This window comes from Phoxinus phoxinus (assembly GCF_949152265.1).
Source record: "Phoxinus phoxinus genome assembly, chromosome: 15".
NCBI classification, from domain to species: Eukaryota; Metazoa; Chordata; class Actinopteri; order Cypriniformes; family Leuciscidae; genus Phoxinus; species Phoxinus phoxinus.
The window spans coordinates 1,182,997-1,192,287 of record NC_136890.1 but is presented as its reverse complement, the minus strand read 5'-3'; the positions used below and the strand labels follow the sequence as shown (position 1 = coordinate 1,192,287).

The following is a 9,291-nucleotide window of genomic DNA, read 5'->3' as shown; positions in this document are numbered from 1 at the left end:
ATAGGTAGGTAGGTAGGTAGGTAGGTAGGTAGGTAGGTAGGTAGATAGATAGATAGATAGGTAGGTAGGTAGGTAGATAGATAGATAGATAGATAGATAGATAGATAGATAGATAGATAGATAGATAGATAGATAGATAGACTTTCTCAAGTACCTTTTACATTACTCACAACTTAGATTTAAAGAACTTACTGTCCAGCCATACAAAGTGGGCCTCTTCTCTGAATTTGGGCTGGCTGACAACGTCCCTGAAAACCTTGCACGTCAGTGAAAGTCTCCAGAAAGCCACATCGCCGTGGTCTGTGACGGCTCCCATCAGGATGCGTCAGAGGATGTCAGGTGGCAATGGCATCTGTCCAAAGTAGACAACAGTCAGTCCAAAATTTAACTTTACATACGACTTATTAAAAAGGGTAACTGATAGATTGACAGGAGTTTATACTGCTCTTACCTTGGTCAAAGAATCAACAGGCAGGGGGGTTTCCATCACCTCTAAAGAAATTTTTGATGTGGTAATACATCAGCTGTGGAATGCTGGTGTACCTGCAGAATGGGCACTTCTACTGCAGTCTTTTAAATACTGCTCACACTCCCCCTTGCTTAACACAGTTGTGTGCATTTTTGTAGGGTGGAATGGCTCTTAAAAGAGCATTTGAGTTATAAAGTAAACAACAACAACAAGAAATAGGTGAGAGAGAGAGAGAAAGAGAGGACTAGAGTAAAAGTTAGAGAATAATTAACACAGCAAAACAAAAATAATATAAAGTAAAATAGCAAAAGTGGTACACATGGAATATAAATGGGGATGACAATGCCAAGGATCTGCAAAGAGAAGGAAGTATAGAGCATCAGAATTAGCATACATTTTTTTATTACTCTAGTCTAGTGCAGGGGTGTCCAAAGTCACTGGAGGGCCACTGTCCTGCAGAGTTTATATCCAACTTGACTGCACACACCTGCCTGGAAGTTTCTATGTCTAGTAAGACCTTGATAGGCTGGTTTAAGTGCGTTTAACTGGGGCTGGAGCTAAACTCTACAGGGCAGTTGCCCTCCAGCAGCAGGATTGGACAGTGCATATACTGCTATACAGTAAGTAACAGTATGCAATATATAAAACAAGCCCTACTTTCAAGGAGTTTTGATGAATTTGTATTACTATTGAATGTAGTTTCGTGTTCAATTCAATAAATGCATATTATATGCATACATAGTTGTCATCATTTAAAACTGTTTTTTATTTAGTTATCGTCTCGTTTTCGTCTGTGAGAAAATGTTGTTGACGAAAATAATGAAAATTATTCGTCAATGAAATTAACGCTGTTTTTTACCTTACTCTAGAGTTGACTTTACTAGTTCCAGCTTCATAATTGACCACTATATCAAGGACAATTAGGAAGAAAACAAATAAAAAGCTAACTCAAATATTACATATTTTTTCCACAAATAGGCCTATTTTAATAATTGATTCCATAATTGAACGAGGGCCCAGTTCTGCTGCTGCTCATCACTGCTGTCATTATTTATTCACCCTCATTTTTTTACCCATGGAACACAAAGTAGGCTAGATTTTTTTTCTTTTCTTAAAGAGTCGTCATAAACTGTATGATGTCGAGCTTCAAAAAAGAACCATAAAATCAAAAATAGTCCATGCTTTTACTCCCAAGTAATCCAAGGTCATGTGTGAGAAACTAAGTTTGTTTCCACCACGGAATACAGAAATAAAGGTAATTGCAACATTTTATCTTTCAATTATTACTTTTTTCTCTGAAATGTGAGAAAAATTCCAATTTACTCTCAATTCTAAAAAACCTCTCAATTCTATGGAAGCTTATTTCCGCCACAGAATAAAACATTTTAAAAGATAATTGCGACTTTTTATCTCACAATTACGAATTAATATAAATATAAACTATATAGATCAACTTAATATAATATAAACTCACAATTCTGATTCTGATTTTTTTCTTGCAAATGCTAGTTTATATCTCACAATTCTTACTTTATAACACACAATTGTGAGAAAAAGTTAGAATTGTGAGATAAAAAGTCGCAATTACCTTTTTAATTTTGTATTCTGTGACGGAAACAGGCTTCCATACAATTCTGACTTTTCTCCCAACCGCAACTGTATATCTCACAATTACTTTTTTCTCCGAAATATGAGAAACAAACTCGCAATTCTGACTTTTCTCTCAATTGTGAATTGTATAACTTATTGTAATTATAACAATTTTAACTCCCAATTGCGAGAAAAGTCAAAATTGCTTATTTTATATCTTACAATTTGACTTTATAAATAATAATTGCGAGATATAGATTTCACAGTTGCATGAAAAGTGAGTTTATATTTCGCAATTTGGATTTATAGTCAGAATTGTGAGATATAAAGTTGCAATTTCCAGTCTTTTATTTTTTATTCCGTGGCAGAACGGAGACATCCGCAGATGTACCGACGTATTGGGGAGCCTATCATCTTCGACTGAGAAGGCTAGCGGTGTCTGAGAGGAGTGAGGGCCCGCGGGGACTGGGGACCGGGCAGGGAAGCCCTCACTGTGATCCTCAGATCCCCCTGGCTAGTCGTCGCACTTGCCCTCTTCTGGGGTTGGCCAAAAGCGCACTAGATGGAGGCATGGGTAAGCGGAGTCCAGCTCGTGTGAGGCGCAGGAGTCTCCACCATAGCACAGAGATGGTCATGTTCCCGCAATGAATGCCCAGACACATGATGCAGTGTTCGTGACCGTCAGCCTGTGCCAGGGAACGGCCGCGTCCACAAACACACACCGGTGATGTGACATCTTGAAACAGACGCAGTCACAGCCGTGTTTGCTCTTTCAGGAATGAGCTTTCTCAGTGCCGAAACACACGGGCAATGGCCACGGCAACACTGGCAGGGGATGTGCAGCCCGCAGTGAAGCACTCGCTCACGGTTTAGAAGATCAGTAACCTCGGCGAAGGCGCTCTCTGACCAACCAACACAACGCTGTGACAACAACAGTTGAGATCTGTGAGGAGCTCGCGACCACCGCTGTTCTCTCGCTGTCACACTGAAACTGGAGAGGCTTCTTCCTGAAGAACAGTCCACACACACACACACACACACACACACACACACACACACACACACACACACACACACACACACACACACACTCACTCACTCATTTAACTCTGTTTCAACTAGGGCTGCACAATTAATCGAAATGAAACTGCACGCGACGCAAAGACTGCAATTTTATTTTTATTTTTTTTTATGGGCAGCTTGTCAGTGAAATACAGCTCTGAGGTCAGTAGTAAATGCTGCTGCTTTTGAACACCAGAGGGCGTCTCTCTCTCTCACACACACACACGGACACACACACACACACACGCCCCACTGCAGAAGTAGACAACTCATCATTCCAGGAAAAACCCATTTGGGCTTCATACTATCTGGAGCTGAATAAACAGAAGATCGAAATGCTTTGGTTGATTTTTTGAAATGTTGTCTTTTGTTGGACAAGAGGTTCATAAATGCTTCTCATGTTTGGAAAGATGTTTGGTGTGTGTTTGCTTTTTCAAATTCGCATTATAAGCGCCTCAAACTCGCAGTGCTCAGAGTGAGCAGCGTTTACTACCGACTGATCACAGAGCCGTGCGTCACTGACAAGCTGCACATCAAAACATAATTAAACGTGCAGCCCTAGTTTCAACAGTCTTCAGAGGCATACGGTTATCCGCTCGGCTCCGAAGCCAAACACACATGGTGCTTGCGTTCGCCTCCTCTTTATACTCGCGCTGCGGGCGGAGCGCGGATGCTAATCTCGTACGCTAATGTGCATTGGCTCGTTCAGTTAACACCCGAAGATGATAGGCTCCCTGGCGGGATCCCAATATGTCTACGCATGTCAGACGGGGACACAAGCGTCCATAAGCAACAGACACATTTCTGAAGTTGTGTAAAGTGGAATAGATTCTCTGTCGCTGCATGGAAATAGCTGAGCATTTTTAGGACACTTAAAAATAATCCTACCAGGCATGAGGGTGAGCAAACATGAACTGTCATTTCTGAGTGAACTGAACTGTACAGTTATTGTGTGTCACCCGCTATTATGATGTAAGAACTGTGTTAGAATGGCAGCTGGGTGTGTATTTTACCGTTGTTAGTTGAACTATTTCCGGCATGAATTCGACCTGTAAGCACTCGAGCATCAGTTCATCCCCTCAGAGTCTCATGTCTGCTGTGTGTTTCTGTTCCAGAAGGGCTTACTGTGTGCATTTATCATATTTTAATGTATTCGTCATTCTGTGACGGGCTTTTTTTTGTAATAGGTCCTGCTTTTGGGACAGCCAACGCAAACATGTAAATCTGAATGTCTCGCTGTACGCCAGATCCTGAGAAATACTTGGCGAAATTAGTGCCAAAATGAGTCAGCGTGTGCGGAGGAGCATCATGTCCGGATCAAGCCTTTGTGATGTTCTTATTTAACTTATAGTTGTATTTTATAATTTGTTTAAATTTACATTGTGTGTAGTTCTTTTGCTTTTTCGATTAAGAGGACAATGGAAGTCCGCCTCGGCTTTTAGAATAGAAGGACAGTCTAGTTTTATGAAGCTTATCTGCTAACAGCTCACCATATACAGCATCACTTCTGCTCAATATTACTGCGGAGTGACTTCGTAAATTATTCCTGTTTATGTGAGATATTATAATATACAAAGTATCCTGATGAAAATGGCATGTTGTACTTCACTCGGATTTATTAAAATCAAAACCGATTGTGAAGGTGAATTTCAGAATCCAGAAAGCAAGTTCAGAATCGACGTCGTCGTCTTTAGAATATTGAGAATGTAGAATTTATCTAGAACTGTCCATTTGTAATGATATTGTTTGTGTTGTACATAATACTACTACATGTAATTCAAAAGAACAAAACGTATGTGAGTTGTCAGCAGGTAAGGACAAAAACATGATAATGAACGACAGGAATGGTTTAAGGAAGTTTAAGGAAAGTGTATGTCAGATTATTTAAGCAAAAAAAATAAAAATGTTACAAAATGTTTATACAGTTCAGTATGTGGAGTCCCGATGTTGGCCTTACTGTCCATTTCCTATATTTATTTTGTTTGTTTTTGTCACCTTTTTTTCAAGTTTTACTCTGTAAAAAATATTTTGAAGTAAATATTGAACTGTTTTATAAGCATATATTTATGGTTTCATTTTTTGTGAGCTGTAGTGGTGGGATGTAAGGATCTCTGATGAATAAAGTTGAGAATGAGTTCTCGTTTCAGCATCGAAAAGCTCGGAGAAAAGCAGAGAAAATGGCCCTTACATATTTTAAAGTCCTGTGGTGTAAATCCAGCTTTTAATGTTGTTTATGTGTCTATGTGGTGTTATTAATCTGCTTTATGACAAACCATGTGTAAGTTCATAAGTCAACACCTTTGCTGAGTATTTTCTCCTTTAAAGGTCCCATATTGTCAAATCTGAAATTTCCTGGCTTTTTTCATGATAACCGAGGTCTAGGGGTTATAACCGAGGTCTACCGTCTGTTCTGCAGAGTTCACAAGTGACCGCATCAACAATCAGACTCAGTTCAATTCCGTTTTTTTAAAGAAGCTTCTCCTCATCAATGCTGCAGTCCCTACAGTTTACAGGTTTACTTTGGCCGTCAATTGCAGCATGTTCTCGTGTTCTGTGGGCATCCTTGCACATTTACCACAAGTACACCTTTTACAGAAAAAAGTAACATTGTAAAAGAAATTCTAGCACGTCAACTTCCTGTATCAGTAGGAAAGCAATAGTTACATAGCTTACTCTGCATTCGGTGTCTGTCTGCTAACCAGGGCCGGAGTGGGGCCACTTTTCAGGCCCAAGACCGGCCCACTTTTTCCATGGCGGAATTCCAATTCCTCTTACTATTGTGTAGTTTGTATTAATGCCATGGTTCAACAAATAATGTAAAGGTTAAATAATAATTCACAGAAGAAGTTAACAAAAAATATTCCACTATTCCAGAAGAATAGGTTGATAAATTAACAAAAGCAGAAAGAAAGAAAGAATTTGAAATGTATCCCACTCTTCCACAAAGAGGCATATTGAACTAATGTTTACAGTTCTGCTGCTCAGAAGCAACAACAAATAATTAAGAGGTCATTTTACTGCATACACAGATCAAGCTTGAGTTTTGTTATCAATATTAAATTGCATAATATTTTCAAAGTATATGAATCGCCGTGACATGTATTGAGTGATACAAAAAGGCTAATATTTGTATTAAATTTTATATTTTGCTTGTGAATAGGTTGACAACGATACAACGGTATTAGCCGAATAATTACGTTGCGTAATTGCTAATCATTAGGCCTATCTCTCTTTACCTGCTTGCCACTTTTGTCCTCTTGAAAATAAATCTGTAAGCTTGGCACATTTGGCAGCATCCTCCTCCAATGCCTTTCTTTTTTTCAACCTGGCTTTTTCAGCCCCTCCTGACCTCTTCCTCCCATCCATCCTCCCTGTCGCGTACCGTTACGGTAGGGCCGGTGTTGTGCCGAATTCTGACCCCCGCCAAATTATTACCCCCCTAGTATTGGTAGGTTTAGGATTAGTTGTGGGGGAGGGGTTAGGATTAGGGGTGGGGTTAGGATTAGGCCATCAGGTACTGACTTCAACGAGGGGGGTTATAATTTGGCAGGGGGTCGAAATTCGGCACAACACCTGCCCAGCTATCGGTATCTGAGAAAACGTTTTGGAAAAGACGCGCTATGGACCCAACCAACTATATGGGAGGGGAGGGGAGAACTGCCTCACATGGAACAACCCATGCAGAGGCTGCGCGCTGCGGTGTCCGAATGCGGAACGCGTGTAGCCTAATATTGTAACTAACGTGACAAATGTAAAAAAATAATAATAATTATCGACCGGCCCAAAAGTGAAGCGGCCCACCGGGAATTCTCCCGATTACCCACCCCGGGCCTGCTGCTAACGTTACATTATAAAGCAGTTAGTGTTTCAAAATCAGTGTATAACTAGCTATTAACGTTCATATTTTGGAGATTTAAATCGAATTTGAAAAAAAAAAAAAGTCTTAGCGTTAAGATTAAATCTGCGTGCAGCATTGATGTAATGGTAATTATAATACTCTAAGAATAATGCCGAAAGTAAGGAGGCGGTTGTTTGTCTCCTGTTGTCGCCGATTCTGGGTCTGAGTTCGGCTCGACCATAAGGCCAGATAACATTTCCCTCAGCAATGTCCAACATTACAGGTGTTTTATTTACCTTACTTGTGAGCATCACCAATCCACAGCAGGCTACAGCATACATGACTCTAGTTACCTGTGGTTGGCCTGGCCATGCGTCACTCAGAAAACAACCGGCTAATCAGATTAGAGAGGCTCATGAATATTAATTAGAAAGGCCAAAATCGACCTGTTCTTAGCAGAGCTTCTAAGAAAGGAGCTGTAAAAATATATTGGAATGGCTTTTGAATTAATGAATGAGGTATTTATATAGCGCTTTCATATGTACTACTGTACACCCAAAGCGCTTTACAATCATATCAGGGTGTCTCTCCTCAACCACCACCAGTGTGCAGCATCCACAGTACAACGGCACCAGTGCTCACCACACACCAGCTATATGTGGAGAGAGGAGAGAGTGATCGAGCCAATTCAGTGGATGGGGATTATTAGGAGGCCATGATTGGCAAGGGCCAATGGGAGGAATGTGGCCAGGACACCGGGGTTACACCCCTACTCTTTACGAGAAGTGCCATGGGATTTATAATGACCATACAGAGTCAGGACCTCGATTTTACGTCACATCCGAAGGACGGTGCTCCTTTGACAGTATAGTGTTCTGTGAGTGTAGTCTAGTCACTACACTGGGGCGTTAGGACCCACATAGGCCACAGGGTGAGCGCCCCCTGCTGGCCTCACTAACACCTCTTCCAGCAGCAACCGTTTCCCCAGGAGTCTCCCATCCAGGTACTAGCTTCAGTGGGCAACCAGTCTTGGGCTACATGGTGATATGGATGGTTTTCTGTAGTCAGAAAACACACTTTCCTGTAGCTCAAATAGTAGAGCGTTGGCGCTTGCAACGCCAAGGTCATGTGTTCGATTCCCAGAGACTGCAAGTACTGATAAGAATGTAAATGTGTACATTGAAATGCAATGTAAGTCGCTTTGGATAAAAGCGTCTGTCAAATGCATACATTTAAATGTAAACTTATTCTGCAAATATATATTCTTAAGGAAATCTAAATCTAAAATAAAACTTCAGAAAGGTGTACAATATGGGACATCAGTGGCGTAGCAAGTCAGTCCCGGGCCCATATGCAAAATAAATTGTACGGGCCCCCCCTAACCCCGCAGTACATCGAAGAGACATTTATAGACGTTCACTATAGTGTATCCAGAAATACCATAACAAACAATACCATAAAAAATGCACTCTACCCAACAAATTTTTTTCACAACCAGAACGGAACAAAAACAAGTCTAAAACAAACAAGGCTCAGCCAATGTCAATAATAAACTACTGATCTTGGCACGGCGGCCCAAAATGTAAAAACATAAAACTACTCACTCATTATGCAGCGTCAAGCTTAGGGGAGTAACGTAACACAGCCAAGATCTCGGTAACGTTAGCTGAATACCAGCTTTTGTTGTGGTGGAGTAAAAACTCGACGAAAAGCACCTATCTCCTTGCAATGGATCTCGAGGAAAGGGACCGGGGGGTTTGCATGAACCTTGCGACACAATAAAATGCTTTACTTGCCCATCCGTTAGTAGTGTGTCTGGATAGTTTCCTTTATCTGTTGGGTAACCCGCTGACATATTTCCCGCCGAATATCCAGCTTTTGGCTCGTCTGCGACTGCTTCTTCGCTCCCTGACACTTGGCACTGTAAGCTGTAAGCTGTCAGCAACTGCATTGTTGTTCTCATCCAAAGACGTGCAACTGCTAATATTCGCTGACGAAACTTCTCTCTCATCTTCGACATTGTTGTCATTCGCACTAACGTTAGGTCGGCACAAAAAACTGTCTATTTTGGGTAGTTTTTGTGTTGCGACTAACTTCTCCACCCTCACTTTTCTCTTTAAGGCCCCACTTTTATGTTTGTATTTGTCCATAATTTAATCAGCTAGCTGTAACGTCTCACACTATGTGTTTTCTTTTTTTAATTTGTCGCGGCGATGTAGCGTAATATAAAAAATGACACCGTTCTACGGCAGCCGCGGGGTGCAAAAAATAATAAAGGCAAACGCACACAAGAAATTATGGAAAAATGACTTTATAACTAAGAAAAAAATAC

General features: G+C 40.8%; 1 long non-coding RNA gene across 1 annotated transcript in view; it reads right to left on the bottom strand.

Moving 5' to 3' along the window:
- LOC307011409 overlaps window positions 1-911 on the bottom strand; it is a 3,105-nt gene extending 2,194 nt beyond the window's left edge. The window contains exons 1-2 of the long non-coding RNA XR_013800417.1: window positions 452-911; window positions 193-352 (exon numbers count right to left, since the gene is read on the bottom strand). This is a non-coding gene — a long non-coding RNA (uncharacterized lncRNA). The remainder of the gene's footprint in view (window positions 1-192; window positions 353-451) is intronic.
- Window positions 912-9,291: the final 8,380 nt, after the last annotated feature.